This window comes from Delphinapterus leucas, chromosome 3 (assembly GCF_059928025.1).
Source record: "Delphinapterus leucas isolate spDelLeu-1000000601 "Yukka" chromosome 3, BTC_Dleu_Yukka2, whole genome shotgun sequence".
In the NCBI taxonomy this organism is placed as follows: domain Eukaryota; kingdom Metazoa; phylum Chordata; class Mammalia; order Artiodactyla; family Monodontidae; genus Delphinapterus; species Delphinapterus leucas.
Window position 1 is genome coordinate 135,447,893 of NC_143131.1, and position 19,216 is coordinate 135,467,108.

At 39.8% G+C, this 19,216-nt stretch overlaps 1 protein-coding gene and 1 pseudogene across 3 annotated transcripts in view; one reads left to right on the forward strand and one right to left on the reverse strand.

The window, feature by feature from the left end:
* Positions 1-19,216, forward strand: part of TTC1 (tetratricopeptide repeat domain 1) — an 82,693-nt gene that overhangs the window by 35,368 nt on the left and 28,109 nt on the right. The window lies entirely within an intron of this gene.
* LOC111170639 (large ribosomal subunit protein uL13 pseudogene) lies at positions 6,163-7,529 on the reverse strand (annotated as a pseudogene).

Sequence of the window (19,216 nt, forward strand, 5' to 3'; positions counted from 1 at the left end):
AGTGAAGTAGGCATGGGAGTTGGAACCATGGGCAGGACTACTTAAAATTGGTTGGTCAGGAAAGGCCTCTCTGGGGAAGTGTCATTTCAGGAAAGACTTGGACGGGAAAAGGAGTCAAATGTGTATCTGAGAGGAAAATATTCCATAGAAGGGGAGCGGTTAGTATAAAGACCCTACAGGTTTGGCTGTATTCTTTGCATGCAAGGAGTGGAAGGGCCATTAGTGGGAGCATAGTGATTAAGGAAGAGAAATGGGGGATGAAATAAGAGAGGGTCTGATGATGGAACACTTTGTGAGCCATGGTAAGGGATTTGAATTTTTTTCCAAGTGCAGTAGGAAACAGATGGGTAGTTAAGCCAGCGGAAAGATGAAAGTTATTTCCATCTTATTAAGAGTATTCTGGTGGTTGTGCAGAGAACGCAGGGGGTGGGGGCAGAGTGGAGCACAGGGACCAGCTAGGGCCTAACATGGCGGGCTGGGCGAAGATGATGGTAGCTTGAACTGTGGATCGAGTGAAGGTAAGTGAATGATTTCATTTTGGAAGTGGAGTTGACGAGACATACTGGATTCAGTTGGGAGGGCTGGAGTGAGAAATAAGCTTGATTCCTTGGCTTTGGCTACTGGGTAGCTGGTGATGCCCTTTACAAACATGGAGATGATGGAGGGACTTGGAGTTCGTCAGGGCTCTGGTGATTTAATTCTTGCTTGCAAATAAAAAAGCTTTTTTATTTGTAAGCCCAAATGCAGATTTCGTCCTTTTAATGGATTTACTCCCTGGTGCCAGTTGTCGGCACATAGTGTTCATTTACACATGCGTAGATCCAGTTAAGTAATGGATACAAAAGTCTGTTGCTTGGTGAACATGGGCTCATAACATATGGTTTCTGGGATTTTAAAACGTTTTCCTTAGGTTCTGAAACTGTAAAGGATTGTTTTTTCCTTTAAGGCTGTTTAGTCTTTAAACAGGAGCCATTATTGAAGTATTGGTTTAGTGCCAAAGTTCTATATCAGTCTTTCCCCCATCGCTCTCATTTTTCTTAAATCCCACATTACTTAATCCTTTTGATTTCCATGTTTCTCCTGCCTCATTGCAATATTTTCATAATCTTATCAGTGTTGTAACAATGGACATGTTTGCAGGGAACAATTCTCTTGGTTGCTTCCAGAAAGTTTTCAGTAACTTTTCTATAGTGGCCTGCATATTCTGTTAACCTTATGAGAAAACCCTTTCTGATTTGTTTCCCTTAATGGGCATCCTTTTGAACTAAGGTTGCCATATTTACCAATTTCTTAGAGTTTACCAGCATTGAGTTTAATGAATGCTATTGGCAAGTGATTAAATAAAATCCTAGAATTTAAGAACTTGGAAGGGACCTTAGATTTTTTTTTAATTTAATTTTTTTATACAGCAGGTTCTTGTTAGTTATCTACTTTATACATATTAGTGTATATATGTCAATCCCAATCTCCCAATTCATCCCACCACCACCACCACCACCACCACCACCACCACCACCCCCCCAGCTTTCCCTCCTTGGTGTCCATATGTTTGTTCTCTACATCTGTGTCTCTTATTTCTACCTTGCAAACAGGTTCGTCTGTACCATTTTTCTAGATTCCACATATATGCGTTAATATACAATATTTGTTTTTCTCTTTCTGACTTCACTCTGTATGACAGTCTCTAAGGAAGGGACCTTAGGTTTCTGATTCTGAGTTTAAACCAGGGGAAGTAAGGGTTGTTTTACCCTAAAACATTTGGAAGTTATCTGCTGATGGAGAAGTTAAAGTGGCATTCAGTGTTTCCGGTGTTTATTAAGGAAGATCTCTTTGTGTAGATCAGTGGTTCTCAAACTTAATTGTGTCTAAGAATCACAGGAAACTTACTAAACATGCAAAGCCCTCAGAAGTGTTTGATACCACAGACTTGTGAGGTGGCATCTACTTTGTTAATAAGCATCCTCAGGTTTTTTTGCTTTTTTTAATTGAAGTATAGTTGATTTACATATTGTGTTAGTTTCAGGTATACAGCAGAATGATTCAGTTATATTTTTTCTTGATTATATTCCATTATAGGTTATTACAAGATATTGAATATAATTCCCTGTGCTATACAGTAAATCCTTGTTGCTTATCTCCCAGGTCATTTTGGTTCAGGTAGAACTGTGGCCACATTTTGGGAGACAGAGGGCTAGATGGACACAGATGACTAAGCTTCCAAAACAAGAAGTATTGATTAACCTGTATAGTGACTCCATCCAGCATCAGAAGAGCTTAATAATAGGATATTTTCTTTTACCCTGATCTGTGCTCAAGGTCTAAAAAACTTAAAGAAAGAGTTGTTGGGCAGAATTTAAGCAGTACCAAAATAAGAAAATTTATTTCTGTTAAATTGAGTTTTGGGAGATGGGATTTTCTGAGTTAAGAAACAAGGAAGCATTTTCAATATCAGTCATCTTTCCTCAGAAGGGTAAGACTTAATGAGAGTCAGGTTCCAACTACAACTGAAATCTAGAGAGTCTCCCTCCAAACTCCTAGTGGACTAGTAAAAATGACTTGTGGAAAGAGCAAGTGTGTCTATATCTGTAAAGCAAGTGATGTCAGATTTCAAAGAAAACAAAACTGAAGCTTTTGTTCCCTTTTTAATGATAAAGAATTCCCTTCAGAATAATTTGTAGGACTGGTGTCCCTAGGCCTTTCAGTTTGAGGTTTCCTTATCGCACCTAAATAGGACTGAAGCAGAAAGTTTTACTGCATATGCTTCCACTTTCCAGCCTTTTAGCAAGTGTGTAGCTTTTTTTAATCATCCTTTTTACCCAGGTGGATTGATCTCTGCTTACTGTGCTTGACTAAGTTTGGGCCAAGTTTTATTTTGTAGCAGTTACTTTACAAAGCTGCAGGGGGAAGCAGATAGCTGCTGATAGAGTTACAGTATGGAAGTTAACTTGCTGATGTGAACCTCTTGTTTTTCTCCCTGTTGTCTATTAAACACATACTCACTGTAGAATTATTTAATTAACACATTATTGACCAGAGACATATTAATACGTTTTTGTTACCTGAATGTTATTGACCAGAGACGTATCAATATGTTTTTAGAGAATGATACAGTTAATTAATATCACCATGCTAAGTTGTTAGAGCTTAAATTGATCAAGGGTTCATTACACAACTTATGATTGCCGTTATCATTCACATTTTCCTCCGTTAGGTTTTTGTTCCAACCTTGTGTATATTATAAATGCAAGTTTATTACCATAATATTTTCTAAAATGATGCATCGTGAAGTTTTGAATGAAGAAGAATTTTTCAGTGAATTTTATGCAGATACTTTCTCTGATTGTCCGAGCGACATATATACTAGTGTCTCAGAAGATGATAGTTGTTCAGAGTATAGTTCTGATTCAGAGGATGTGAGTATTAGACCAATAAAAAGAGAAAAAACCTTAGTGATTGATTCTAACACGGAAAGTGAAAATGAAACTTACGGTGCTGGAGAATGCTTCTTTGCTTCTACAAAAGAGTGGATTGAAGACAACATTTCACGAAAATTAGAAGACTTTACAGGTGTGTCAGGTGTAACTGTTAAATATAACCACCCACAAAGTGTTAGTGAAATAACAATTTTTGGTGATGACTTTTTCGAGTTGGTCGCTTCTCAAACAAACTTGAATCACCAACAGAATGAAAAATCATATAAAAAGTATGATGAGGCTTTAAAATGGACTGATGTGACCAATAGTGACATGAAGAAGTTTCTTGAATTAATAATTTTGATGGGACAAATAAGAAAGTCACACTGGAAAGAATATTGGTCGACTGATCCCTTAACATGAAATACCTATCTTTCCAAAGATTATGACGAGAAGAAGGTTCGAACAAATAATGACGTTTCTTCACTTCAACGATACCTCGGAAACTCCACTTCCTGCAGACAGAATTTCAAAAGTTAAACCTCTTTTGGATTATTTTCTACCAAAGTTCCAGTCAATCTATATACCCAAACAAGAGCTATCACTTGATGAGGCGATGAAAGTGGAGAGGATGATGCAGATTCAAAACCTATAATCCCAGAAAACTTACAAAATAATGGAATTCTGGTCAGCATGGTTAGGGAAAGTGAAACTGGATATATATGCAACCTTGGGATTTACAACAGTGTGTCCACATCTGAAATATTGTTGAAAAATAAAACCAGAGTTTTTGAGGCTATAAGAGAGAATCGTGGTCTACCAAACCAATTAAAGGAGATATCTAAAAACCTAGAGGGGAGAAATGACATTCTTACTGAAGGGAGAAGTGATTCTTCTAAGGAAAGACAAGAGGTTAGTCTACACGGTGACAACTATTCATGACGCCTCCATGGCATCTACAGGAAAGGAAGACAGGAGGACTGGCTATCAGATAACTAAGCCCACTTGTATATCAGAGTATAATAAATATATGAAAGGAGTTGATCAGCCTGATCCATATCTGGCAAACTTCAGTATCTTCCAGAAGACTTGAAAATGGTATAAGAAAGTGGGTTTCTCTTTGAGTAATTGTGGTTTATTCAATGCGTTTAAGATTTATTGTAGCTTTAATGCACAGAATAAAATGACTTACAAGCAATTTTTGTTAGCAGTAGCTAGGGAATGGGTAACTGACCATGCTGGTGAATGTAGTGGTGGTCCCGCACCTAGTCCTTCTTGTGGCATTTCTAAAAGAGCCCCCCGCAAATATCCACCTTGTCGACTATCAGGTAAAATAAAAGAACATATTCTAGAGGAAATAATACCCACAGGACTGAAAAAAAAAAAAAAATGCTGCCAGAAAGTGTAGAGTCTGCTCTTCCAGGGGAAAGTGCAGTGAAGCCCGGTATATTTGTAATAGATGTTCTGTTCCCCTACACAGAGGTGCCTGCTATACTGCCTATCACGCGCTACCAAAATATTAGAATGCTTTAGTAAGACATGTACAAAGTTTCAAATAAAGTGCAAAAATGTGTTGATACTTACTCAAATGCGGCTATTTCAGTGTTCACTTACATAACAAATGGCTGGCCACAGGCGTTAGTTTCTGCAAAAATCCCCCGTCAGTAATGTGTTAAGAGAAGATTTTTTTTTAATGTAAAAAATTTTTTGCAAGTGCAGATTTTTATCATTTAATAATGAAATAATGATAGAAGGGATATACACTTTTAAGTTCCAAGTCAAGTGTGTTTATGTTATGTTCACTGACCTAAAGTATAGGGAATATCCCTAGCCAGCCACTTCATTGAGTGGGTCTCTGGTGGAGAGTGGTTGTTTTATGATTGATAAGGGAATGGTTGAACACCTGACATTTTTGCCAGGTTACGCCAGTATTTAAAGTTATATCAGTTGGAGTTCTCTAGGATTTTGAGTCACAGAAAGCCATTCCAACAACTAAGCTTAAAAAGGAATTCACCTGTTTTTTTCTAGTACTTATATGGGTTCACTTTTTACATTTAGGTTTGCAATCCACTTAGCGTTTATTCTTGTGTATGGTGTGACATAGCAATCTAATTTTATCTTTTTACAAATGACTACCAACTTCTCCCAGCACTGTTTTTAAAAGTCCATCTTTGCCTCAGTCATCTAGTTAAATTTTAGTATCAACTAAGACCAAGTTTGTATCCTTTCCGAAATGCTCACCTTCTTCCTGTTTGTCAGATAATCATTTAAAACCTAACTTAGTTTATAGTGGCATTATTTGTCAAAACAGAGAACCTCATTTAGACTCAGACTGGGACACCAGAGATTTGTGTGGTAATAAAATTTCAAAATAAGTGGAGAATTGATTAGTATAGAAGTAAGAAGCATGCAGTTGAGATGGTTTTCTGTGATATATTTCAATACTTTCATCTTTAAGAAAGTACTGTTCCCCATGTCATGTGAATTTCTTTTCTTTAAAAATAAATTATTAGTTATTAGTTTGGCTCACAAAATATAGGGAAGACTAACACAAGGGCTATGCCTGTGACCCCTTGGGCTGTACTTCCCTTCCATAAACACCTTTTAGAACCCCAGACTCATGCTGCCAAAGCATTCTCTCACATCCTAACAGCTGCAGAGTATAGTATCCGACCACGTGGGAAGCTTAAACAGACTCCCTGTAAGCGATGCGGGGGGTCCCTTCCAATTAGGTCTTCCAGCTCACTTTTGCCGGTATTAGGACAGCACTGGTTGTTCCAGCTGCCCATGTCCTAAAACTCTCACGAATGAACAGGTCACAGGCAAATTACGCCTGCACAGCCCTTATAACTTTTTAAAAGTTTTTAAAAAGGCCTTTCTTAAACAGGAGTGGCTAAGGCCCCTTCGCTATATCCAGTCTTCTAAGCCCCAGGCTGCCTGTGGCACCTGGATGGCAGCCCCTGGGGGTCCCCCACATCCTAGGGTGGCGATGGAGGAAGGGCAGGCCAGGCCAAGCATGAAGAATAAACAGTTTTATTGGGCTCAGACTAGGAATCCATGGGTCTTGAGGACCTCTGTGAATTTGTCTGTTTTCTTCTCTATGTTCTTTTCGGCCTGCTTCCGTAGCCTCGTGACCTGCTTCTTTTTCCGGTAATGGATCTTGGCCATCTCCTTTCTCTTCTACCCCAGGGCAGCTGTTACTGCCTGGTACTTCCAGCCAACCTCATGAGCCAAGGGCCCTAGGTAGGCAAACTTCCGCGTGGGCTTCAGGCGCACAACCTTGAGGGCAGCGGGAACCGCCAGCCGCTTTTTCTTGTCATAGGGTGGCGGGAACCCTTCAAACATCTTGAGGCGGTCCAGAGTGGCCTGGCCTCGCTTGGTCTTGTGGGGCAGCATGCCTCTCACTGTCCGCCCGAAGATGCGGCTGGGGGCTCGGAAGTGGTAGGGGCCGCGGGAGGGGTTGGTGTTCATACGCTTGCGGAGGAAGGCCAGGTACTTCCACTTGTTTCTGCAGAAATTGCCAGAAGTGTTGATGCCCTCACGGTGCACAACCACCACCTTTTGACCCAGAAGTACCTGCTCGGCCACGATGGTCGCCAGGCGGCCCAGGAGATGGCCTCGGCCATTGAGCCTCGGAACCTGCCCCTCTGCCATCTTCAGCAGCCCCCTGGGAAAACGTGAATTTCTTTTACCCGATGACGCAAGAAAATAATTTCCTGGAAAACAAAATAAAATAAAAGATCCCGGGCATCCCTGTATTTGTAAAGGCAAAGAATAAGTTTTAAACACTTGCAGATTGAATTCATCCCTCTGCAAGGAATCTATTTTGCTAACTCAGTGAAAAATGGCCTTGGATTAACTATAGAAGAATAACCCAAGACCTGTGGTGCAAGTCCCTGATTCAGTGAGGTAGAGGTTTATTTTTAACATAAACCTCTACCTCAAAATGACTAAATATCAGATCTCTGGGACTTGATGACATGTTCTAGAGCAGTGTCATCTTCTTTTCAAGTGCCCTAATTCTTGGTAGCAAGGGAATTTAAAGTCACTTTTTCTTTAGGACAGTGAAACATATAAGCTCTGTGCTTATTACCTTTTTGCAGCAGGTCCTGTGCCTTGCTCAGTTACTTCCTCCTGTGAACAATTCTTTATTTCCATACCTGTGGAAGAAAATATAGTCTTGTGGTTAAAAGCATAAAAGGTTAGACAGATCTGTCCTAGCTCCATCATTTAACTTGATGTAAAGTGGGATAATAATAGTACCTGTCGGGCTTCCCTGGTGGTGCAGTGGTTGAGAGTCCGGCTGCCGATGCAGGGGACATGGGTTCGTGTCCCGGTCCGGGAGGATCCCACATACCGCGGAGTGGCTGGGCCTGTGAGCCATGGCCACTGAGCCTGCGCGTCCGGAGCCTGTGCTCCGCAATGGGAGAGGCCGCAACAGTGAGAGGCCCGTGTACCGCAAAAAAAAAAAAAAATAGTACCTGTCTCACAAAGTTGTTGTAAGGATTAAATGACTAGCACATAAAAGCACTCAGAAAGTGTTAGTTTTAGCTAAGTCAGAATTCAACGTGAGTGTAGACTGCAAAATGCTTAGGGGTCTGGAACCTCTAAGATCTCTTAAGAGTCATTTTTGGACACATTTCCCCCAAGGTGGCAAGCATAATGAATATTACAAATTTTTAGAATTATGCTAACCTCAGTCAATAATCCATAAATTATCCTTCCAGTTAATTTATGAAGAACAAATTGAGTGTTTGCCTGGGGATATGAGCTTGGGGTGAGAGAGAGGGTATTACAGATTTGGAAGGGGCACATGGGAAGTTTCTGAGTTCTGGCAATTTGTCCTCTTTGTGTATTTTGTAACTGCCGTTAAGTGCATATACATTTATAGCTGTTATATTTTCTTGAGTTATTGACTCCTTTATCATCATGAAATGTTCCTTTTTTGTCTCTAGCAATATCTCTTTTTTTAAAAACTATTTTGTCTCATACTTCTAAGAGCATTGCTATAGACTAAATGTTTTAATCCTCCCAAAATTTACATCTTAAAAACTAACTCCCAATGTGATGGTATTAAGAAATGGAGGCTTTGGGAAATTATTAGGTCATGAGGGTAGAGCACTCATAAATGGGATTAGTGCCCTAGTGTAAGAGATCAAAGAGAGCTCCCTTGACCATTCTGGCATGTGAGGCTATGGTGAGAATACCCCTATGATCCAGGAAGCAGGCCTTCACCAGACAGTGAATCTGCCAGTCCCTTGATCTTAGACTTCCAGCCTCCAGAATGTTTGTTGGTTATAAGCCACCAGTCTTTGGTATTTTTGTTGATAGCAGCCCAGACTGACTAAGACAGCTACTCTTTCTTTTATGGTTAACTGTTTGCATGATATATTTTTTACATCCTTTTATTTTCACCCTACTTGTGTCTTTGAATCTAAAGTGTGTCTTATAGATAGCATATGGTTGGATCTTCTTGATTCCAGTCTGACAATCTCTGCTGTTTGGTTAGAGTGTTTAGTCCATTCACATTGTGCTATTGACATGGTTATACTTATATCAGCCATTTTGTCTTCTGCATGTCTCTTGTCTTTTTTATTCCTGTTTCTTTCACTGCCTTCTTTTGTGTTAATTTTTTTAGTGTATCATTTTAATACTTCTGATTTTTTAACCATCTGTTTCTTAGCCAAAGTTTCCTAGTGGTTGCTCTATGGTTTACATTACGCATCTTATTACAGTCTACTTTAATGCTACGTAATTCCAGTAAAAAATAGAAACTTTGCCTCAGTATAGCTCCATTTCCTCCCCCCTCCTTTGTGCTACCATCATCATATATTATATCAATATATTTTGTAAACCCAACCATATAGTGTTGTAATTATTATCTTATAAATCTTTCTGCCTTTTAAAGAAATTAAAAGAAGAAAGAAAATAACGTATTTATAGAACCTTTGATGTATTTACCATTTCTAATGATCTTCATTTCTTCATGAAAATTTACCATCTCCTTTCAGTCCAAAGGACTTCTTTAGTATGTCTTGTAAGGCAGGTATGGTAGCAGCAAATTCTCTGTCTTTATCTGTGAATGTCTATTTTGCTTTTGTTTTGAGGTATGGTCTTGCTAAATATCTAATTGTTGATTGACAGTCTTTTTTCTTTTACCATTTTGAATGTGTCGTTACACTGCCTCTGGCCTTCATTGTTTTTGGTAAGAAATCAGGTATTAATAGTTTTGCTGTTCCCCTATACCTGATAAGTTGTTTTTAATTTCATTGTGTTCAGATTTTCTCTTTGTCTTTGAATAATTTGACTCTGGTGTCTCTAGATACGGATCTACATACTTGGGGTTTGCTGAGCTTCTTGGATCTTTAGATAACAATTTTCACCACGGTTTTGAGATTTTCAGTCATTGTTTTTCAAATATCTGTTCTGTCTCTCTTTTTATGGGACTCCTATCACATATATTAATGAAGGGTCTGTTCATTTTTTTCCATCTTTTTTTCTGCCTTTAGTTCTTCACACTGGATGTCTGTTGCTCTAACTTCAAGTTTACTGATTTCTCATGCCAATTCAAATCTGTTGAGCCCATCTGTGAATTTTTTATTTCAGTTATTGAACTTTTCTTCTTTGTTTTCTTGTTCTGTTTTTTTAAAATAATTTCTGTCCCTTTTTCATGATTCTCTTTTTTAATCGTTGTCATCATGCTCATTTAAGTCTTTAAACACATTCCTTTTAGTTTTTCAACAAATTGTTTATAGCTGCTTTATTTTATAACATCAGCATCTTAATTTTTTTAAATTTTTATGGAGTTTAGTTGATTTACAATGTTGTGTTAGTTTCAGGTGTACAGCAAAGTGAATCAGTTTTTTATGTATATATATATATATATATATATATATATATATATATATATATACACATTCTTTTTCAGATTCTTTTCCCATATAGGTCACCACAGAATACTGAGTAGAGTACCCTGTGCTATACAGTCAGTCCTTATTAGTTACCTATTTTATATATAATAGTGTGTATATGTTAACCCCAAACTCCTAATTTATCCCTTCCTACCCCCTTTTTCCCTTTGGTAACCATAAGTTTGATTTCTATGTCTATGAATCTGTTTCTGTTTTGTAAATAAGTTCATTTGTATCATTCTTTATTAGATTTCACATATAAGTGATATCATATGATACTTGTCTTTCTCTGACTTCACTTAGTATGGCTATCTGTATGCCTTCTTTGGAGAAATGTCTATCTATATAGTCCACCCATTTTTTGATTGGGTTGTTTGGGGTTTTTTTGATAGTGAGCTGCATAAGTTGTTTGTATATTTTGGAGATAAATCCCTTGTTGGTCACATTGATTGCAAATATTTTCTCCCATTCTGAGGGTTGTCTTTTCATTTTGTTTATAGTTTCCTTTGCTATGCAAAAGCTTTTAAGTTTCATTAGGTCCCATTTGTTTATTTTTGTTTTTATTTTCATTCCTCTAGGAGGTGGATCAAAAAAGATCTTGCTGTGATTTGTGTCAAAGAGTGTTCTGCCTGTGTTTTCCTCTAAGAGTTTTATAGTGTCTGGCCTTACATTTAGGTCTCTAATCCATTTTGAGTTTATTTTTGTGTATGGTGTTAGGGAGTGTTCTAATTTCATTCTTTTATATGTAGCTGTCCAGTTTTCCCAGCACCACTTACTGAAGAGACTGTCTTTTCTCCATTGTGTATTCTTACCTCCTTTGTCATAGATTAGGTGACCATAGGTGCGTGGGTTTATCTCTGGGCTTTCTTTCCTGTTCTATTGATATATATTTCTGGTTTTGTGCCAGTACCATACTGTTTTGATGACTGTAGCTTTGTAGTATAGTCAGTGGTGTCAGTTGTACCTTCTCCTTTTTCATTTCTAATTTTTTTATATATAAGGTAATTATTGATATGTACATTCGTATTGTCATTTTCTTAATTGTTTTTGATTTTTGCAGGTCTTTTTGTTTTTGTAGGTCTCTTGTGATTTGATGACTATCTTTAGTGTTGTGTTTCTTTTTCTTTTTTGTGTGTGTATCATAGTTTTTTGGTTTGCAGTTCCCGTGAGGTTTTGATATAGCAGTCTATATACATAAAAGGTTGTTTTAAGTTGCTGGGCTCTTATTTTCAAATGCAGTTCCCATTTTCTGCATTTGTACTCTCATCTGCTCGTGGTTGCTGGTTTTGATATCCTATTCGTGTGTGGATTATTTCCTGCTGTTACTATATGTTTACCTTTACCAGTGAACTTTCCCATTTGTGATTTTCTTGTTTCTAGTTATGGCCCTTTTTTTTGTTGTTTCTTTTCCCCCTACCTAGAGAAGTTTCTTTAGCATTTGTTTTAAAGCTGGATTGGTGGTGCTAAATTCTCTTAGCTTCTGCTTGTCTGTAAAGATTTTGATATCTCTGTCAAATCTGAATGAGAGCCTTGCTGGGTATTCTTTTTTTTATTATTATTATTTTTAAATTTATATTTATTTATTTTTGGCTGCATCAGGTCTTAGCTGTGGCACACAGAATCTTTCGTTGTGGCACACGGGCTTTTCTCTAGTTGTGCGTGGGCTCTGTAGTTGTGGCACATGGGCTCTCTAGTTGTGGCACTCGGCATGTGGGCTCTTAGTTCCCCAACCAGGGATCGAACCAGCGCCCCCTGCATTGCAAGACAGATTCTTAACCACTGCACCACCAGGGACATCCCTAGGTAGAGTATTCTTATACACATATGAGTGTATACATGTCAGTCCCAGTCGTGCAGTCATCACACCACCATCCCCACCAGCCTGTGGCTTTCCCCCCTTGGTGTCCATACGTTTGTTCTCTACATCTGTATCTCAACTTCTGCCCTGCAAACCAGTTCATCTGTACCATTTTTCTAGGTTCCACATACATGCATTAATATACGATATTTGTTTTTCTCTTTCTGACTTACTTCACTCTGTATGACAGTCTCTAGATCCATCCGTGTCTCTACAAATGACCCAATTTCTTTCCTTTTTATGGCTGAGTAATATTCCAATGTATACAATGAGGTGATACCTCATTGTAGTTTTGATTTGCATTTCTCTATTAATTAGTGATGTTGAGCAGCTTTTCATGTGCTTCTTGGCCATCTGTATGTCTTCTTTGGAGAAATGTCTATTTAGGTCTTCTGCCCATTCTTGGATTCGGTTGTTTGTTTTTTTAATATTGAGCTGCTTGAGCTGTTTGTATATTTTGAAGATTAATCCTTTGTTCATTGATTCGTTTGCAAATATTTTCTCCCATTTTCAGGGTTGTCTTTTTGTCTTGTTTATGGCTTCCTTTGCTGTGCAAAAGCTTTTAAGTTTCATTAGGTCCCATTTGTTTATTTTTATTTCTATTTCCATTACTCTAGGAAGTGGATCAAAAAAGATCTTGCTGTGATTTATGTCATAGAGTGTTCTTCCTGTGTTTTCCTCTAAGAGTTTTATACTGTCTGGTCTTACATTTAGGTCTCTAATCCATTTTGATTTTATTTCTGTGTATGGTGTTAGGGACTATTCTAATTTCATTCTTTTACATGTAGCTGTCCAGTTTTCCCAGCACCACTTATTGAAGAGACTGTCTTTACTCCATTGTATATCCTTGCCTCCTTTGTCATAGATTAGTTTACCATAGGTGCGTGGGTTTATCTCTGGGCTTTCTGTCTTGTTCCATTGATTTGTGTTTCTTTTTCTGTGCCAGTACCATACTGTCTTGATGACTGTAGCTTTGTAGTATAGTCTGAAGTGAGGGAGTCTGATTCCTCCAGCTCGGTTTTTTCCCCTCAAGACTGCTTTGGCTATTCGGGGTCTTTTGTGTCTCCATACAAATTTTAAGATTTTTTGTTCTAGTTACATAAAAAATGCCATTGGTAATTTGATAGGGATTGCATTGAATCTGTAGATTGCTTTGGGTAATATAGTCATTTTCACAATATTGATTCTTCCAATCCAAGAACATGGCATATCTCTCCAACTGTTGGTATCATCTTTAATTTCTTTCATCAGTGTTTTCTGCATACAGGTCTTTTGTCTCCCTAGGTAGGTTTACTCCTAAGTATTTTAATCTTTTTGTTGCAATGGTAAATGGGAGTGTTTCCTTCATTTCTCTTTCAGATTTTTCATCATTAGTGTATAGGAAGCAAGAGGCTTCTGTGCATTAATTTTGTATCCTGCAACTTTACCAAATTCACTGATTAGCTCTAGTAGTTTTCTGGTGGCATCTTTAGGATTCTCTATGTATAGTATCATGCCATCTGCAAAGAGTGACAGTTTTACTTCTTCTTTTCCAATTTGTATTCCTTTTATTTCTTTTTCTTATCTGGTTGCCGTGGCTAGGACTTCCAAAACTATGTTGAATAATAGTGGTGAGAGTGGACATCCTTGTCTTGTTCCTGATCTTAGAGGAAATGCTTTCAGTTTTTCACCATTGTGAATGATGTTTGCAGTGGGTTTGTCGTATATGGCCTTTATTATGTTGAGGTAGGTTCCCTCTATGCCCACTTTCTGGAGAGTTTTTATCATAAATGGGTGTTGAATTTTGTCAGAAGCCTTTTCTGCATCTATTGAGATGATCATACGGTTTTTATTCTTCAGTTGGTTAATGTGGTGTATCACATTGATTGATTTGCGTATATTGAAGTATCCTTGGATCCCTGGGGTAAATCCCACATGATCATGGTGTATGATCCTCTTAATGTGTTGTTGGATTCTGTTTGCTAGGATTTTGTTGAGGACTTTTGCATCTATATTCATCAGTGATATTAGTCTGTAATTTTTTTTTTTTGTAGTATCTTTGTCTGGTTTTGGCATCAGGGTGATGCTGGCCTCATAGAATGAGTTTTGGAGTGTTCCTTCCTCTGCAGTTTTTTGGAAGAGTTTGAGAAGGATGGATGTTAGCTCTTCTCTAAATGTTTGATAGAATTCACCTGTGAAGCCATCTGGTCCTGGACTTTTGTTTGTTACAAGATTTTTAATCACAATTTCCATTTTATTACTTGTGATTGTTCTGTTCATATTTTCTATTTCTTCCTGGTTCAGTCTTGGAAAGTGATACCTTTCTATGAATTTGTCCATTTCTTCCAGGTTGTCCATTTTATTGGCATAGAGTTGCTTGTAGTAGTCTCTTAGGATGCTTTGTATTTCTGCCGTGTCTGTTGTAACTTCTCTTTCATCTGATTTTATTGATTTGAGTCCTCCCCCTCTTTTTCTTGATGAGTCTGGCTAATGGTTTATCAATTTTGTTTATCTTCTCAAAGAACCAGCTTTTAGTTTTATTGATCTTTGCTATTGTTTTCTTTGTATCTATTTCACTTACTTCTGCTCTGATGTTTATGATTTCTTTCCCTCTGCTAACTTTGGGTTTTGTTTATTCTTCTTTCTCTGGTTCCTTTAGGTGCAAGGTTAGGTTGTTTATTTGAGATTTTTCTTGTTTCTTGAGGTAGGCTTGTATAGCTATAAACTTCCCTCTCGGAACTGCTTTTGCTGCATCCCGTAGGTTTGGATCGTCGTGTTTTCATTGCCATTTGTCTCTAGGTATTTTTTGATTTCCTCTTTGATTTCTTCAGTGATCTCTTGGTTATTTACTAACGTATTGTTTAGTCTCCACGTGTTTGTGTTTTTTACGTTTTTTTCCCTGTAATTCATTTCTAATCTCATAGTGTTGTGGTCAGAAAAGATGCTTGATATGATTTAAATTTACTGAGGCTTGATTTGTGACCCAAGATGTGATGTATCCTGGAGAATGTTCCATGCGCACTTGAGAAGGAAGTGTAATCTGCTGTTTTTGGATGAAATGTCCTATAAATATCAATTAAATCTATCTGGTCTATTGTGTCATTTAAAGCTTGTGTTTCCTTATTTATTTTCATTTTGGATGATCTGTCCATTGGTGTAAGTGAGGTGTTAAAGTGTTGATTGCCTCTTTTACAGCTGTTAGCAGTTGCCTTATGTATTGAGGTGCTCCTATGTTGGGTGATTATATATTTATAATTGTTATATCTTCTTGGATTGATCCCTTGATCATTGTATAGTGTCCTTCCTTGTCTCTTGTAACATTCTTTATTTTAAAGTCTATTTTAGTTGATATGAGTATTGCTACTCCAGCTTTCTTTTGATTTCCATTTGCATGGAATATCTTTTTCCATCCCATCACTTTCAGTCTGTATGTGTCCCTAGGTCTGAAGTGGGTCTCTTGTAGACAGCATGTATATGGATATTGGGTCTTGTTTTTGTATCCATTCAGCAAGCCTGTGTCTTTTGGATGGAGCATTTAATCCATTCACGTTTAAGGTAATTATTGATATGTATGTTCCTATTACCATTTCCTTAATTTTGGGGGGTTTGTTTTTGTAGGTCCTTTTCTTCTCTTGTGTTTCCCACTTAGAGAAGTTCCTTTAGCATTTGTTGTAGAGCTGGTTTGGTGGTGCTGAGTTCTCTTAGCTTTTGTTTGTCTGTAAAGCTTCTGATTTCTCCATCTAATCTGAATGAGATCCTTGCCGGGTAGAGTAATCTTGGTTGTAGGTTCTTCCCTTTCATCACTTTAAGTATATTATGCCACTCCCTTCTGGCTTGTGGAGTTTCTGCTGAGAAATCAGCTGTTAACCTTATGGGAGTTCCATTGTATGTTATTTGTCATTTTTCCCTTGCTGCTTTCAATAATTTTTCTTTGTCTTTAATTTTTGCCAATTTGATAACTGTGTGTCTCGGTGTGTTTCTCTTTGGGTTTATCCTGTATGGGACTCTTTGTGCTTCCTGGACTTGGGTGGCTATTTCCTTTCTCATGTTCGGGAAGTTTTCGACTATAATCTCTTCACATATTTTCTCGGGTCCTTTCTCTCTCTCTTCTCCTTCCTGGACCCCTGTAATGCGAATGTTGTTGCATTTAATGTTGTCCCAGAGGTCTCTTAGGCTGTCTTCATTTCTTTTCATTCTTTTTTCTTTATTCTGTTCCGCAGCATTGAATTCCACCATTCTGTCTTCCAGGTCACTTATCCGTTCTTCTGCCTCAGTTATTCTGCTGTTGATTCCTTCTAGTGTAGTTTTCATTTCAGTTATTGTATTGTTCATCTCTGTTTGTTTGCTCTTCAGTTCTTCTAATTCCTTGTTAAACATTTCTTGTAGATTCTCCGTCTGTGCCTCTGTTTTTTTTCTGAGATTTCGGATCATCTTTACTATCATTACTCTGATTTCCTTTCCAGGTAGATTGCCTGTCTCCTCTTCATTTAGTTGTTCTTGTCAGTTTTTATGTTGTTCCTTTGCCTGAAACATATTCGTCTGTCATGTCATTTGGTCTGACTTTCTGTGTTTGTGGTCTTCTTTCCACTGGGTGCAAGATAGTAGTTCCTCTTGCTTCTGGTGACTGCGCCCTGGTGGGCGAAGCTGGATCTTGTCCCTCTGTTGGGCAGGGCCGTGTGAAGGGGTGTGTTTTGAGGTGGCTGCAAGCAGCCTGTCTGCTGATGGGTGGGACTGTGTTCCTATCCTGCTGGTTGTTTGGCCTGAGGCATCCCAGCACTGGAACCTGCAGGCTATTGGGTGGGGCCGCCAATCAATATTCCCTGCTTTGTGCTGGGTCCCAGCGCATGTGAGACCTTGTGTGCACCCTCCAAGAGCTCCTGGCCCTGTGGAGCTCCTGCGCTCAAACCCCACTGGCGTTCAATGCCAAATGCCCTGGGGTTCTTCCACCCGGTGCCAGACCCTCAGACTGTCTTAGAGGGCTATTTTTATGTGGGAGCATCCCTGTGTAGCCTGTGTGGGTTTAATATTTTTTGGTGCAAGGGCTTTTTTTTGTATGAATGTCTGCCACCTCTTTCCTCAGTGTATGCTGGCTGTTATCCCCTTGATAGGAGGTGTGACTGATGTTGTGGTGACCAGAGCCTGCACTGGATATTGAGCAGGGCCTCCCCTTGGCTCTGTGGTTGTCACTACCCTGTCAGGGGCAGGGTCTGCTACCCATTTGTTGAAGTAGAAGCCCCCAGATCCATTTCTGAGGTGTGTTTCTGATCTGTGGTGCAAGATAGGCAGGATTGGAGCACTCCCATTGGGAGAGAAGCCACTGAGTATTCCTCCTCTGGAGCTGTTCACCTGTGAGTGTGCTCTGCTGTGTCACCCTTCACCAGTTGTGCGCACTCACAAATTACCCTGTTGTTGGCACTGCTCTCGGCCCCACCTTAACTGTGGGTATGCTGGCAATTGGCTCTGGTGTCTCTGAGGCATTGTTTTCACCAGGACACCCGCAGAGATCCACTGAAGTCAGGTCATAGGACTGCAGTAATCGTGCACCTGGACCCTCGGTGGGAGCTATGGAAGCAGCTCAGACTCTGGCCTGGCCCAACCCCTTGTGTGTATGTGCCCACAAAGCCCACGGCTGCTAGAGCTAGACGTGGCTCAGCTGCAGGAGCCCTCGTCTGTTTGGATGTTCTGCAGGCGCTGAATTCACGAAGCTGGCAGCGGGAGATATAAATCCATGGTTCACACAGCCGTGAGGAGAGATTTCAGCTCTTCTTTCTTAGTTGCACGGCCTCTGGGGCTCAGCTTTGGTTTCAGCCCCACCTCTGCGTGTGGGCTACCCACCCACCTGCATCTGCTCTTGAGGCTGCCCCGGGGCACATGAGCCTGCCCAGGCGGGAGGGGGCCAAGGTGGCAACCAGGGCAGCAAGTCCACCCAAGTGGGAGCCCCTCCTAGTGCCTGTGGAGGCAGGGGCCGGTGCATGGGGAAAGGCTGCAGTGGCAGCCCCACCCTTGATGCACCACTCAGCCATGGAGCTGCATCTCTTTGGCGGCCCAGGTTTCTTCCACAAACATTCCACGTTGCGGAGCTCCTCACTCCCATCCCTTCAGGCTGTCTCTTCGCAGCCAACAGCAGTCCTCTACCTGGGTCTACTCTCCAGACCCCATATTCCAGCCCCCAGCCCCCATCTGCACCAGCAGACACACGTCTCAGGCTGGGGAGCTCAGGGCTTTGGCATGCACCATCTGTGTAGGTCTCACTCTGTCCTGCCTGCCACAGACCGGTTGCTGGGCTCTACCTCCAAGCCCCCAAAGATCCCCTTCTGTCCCAGCTGATCTCCCCACTGGTGAGGGGGCTTCCCCGGATGATCTGTATATACTCATGTTTCTGTTGACTGCTTTTTTCCCCCTGATTGTGGGTCAAACTTTCTTGCCTCTTTGCATGTCTTACAATTATTTTTGTTGTTGAATCTGGGCATTTTAAGTAATATTGTAGCAACTCTAAAGTCTGACCTTCCCCCAGCCCCCAATTATTTTTGTTGTTGCTATTTTGCCTGTCTGCTTATTTGTTTAGTAATTTACCTGGACTTAGCTGTGTGATTCATTTCCTCTGGGATGTGTGGCCACTGATGGCTCTGCTCAGTTGGTTTTTGGTTTTGTTCCTGTTTTTATTTTTAAGTCTGGCTTTCTTGAGGTTGCTTCTGTTTCCACACAGTTTAGTGGCCATGCAGTACTGGTCAGAGATTATGTTCAAACACATCAAATCGATACGGCTTCCACCTGCTGTCATTGGATCTATGTGTGGATTTAGAAGTGTGTTCTAAGTTCAGATAGTTTTCAGGTCTGCCCCATTGGACCCTCTTGCATTTCCTCAGCACATGTGCACAGGCTTCTAGTAGAACAAGGATGCATGAATAGTTTCAGCCCTCTCCATCCTTCTCAAGTGTGCACACCAACTCCAGTCAGCCAGGATATTTGAAGAGCTTGTCAAGTGCCTCTGTGACTGTCTCTTTGTATCTTCCTGTTACATTTGTCTGACCCATGGGTCCCTTATTTGCCCAACC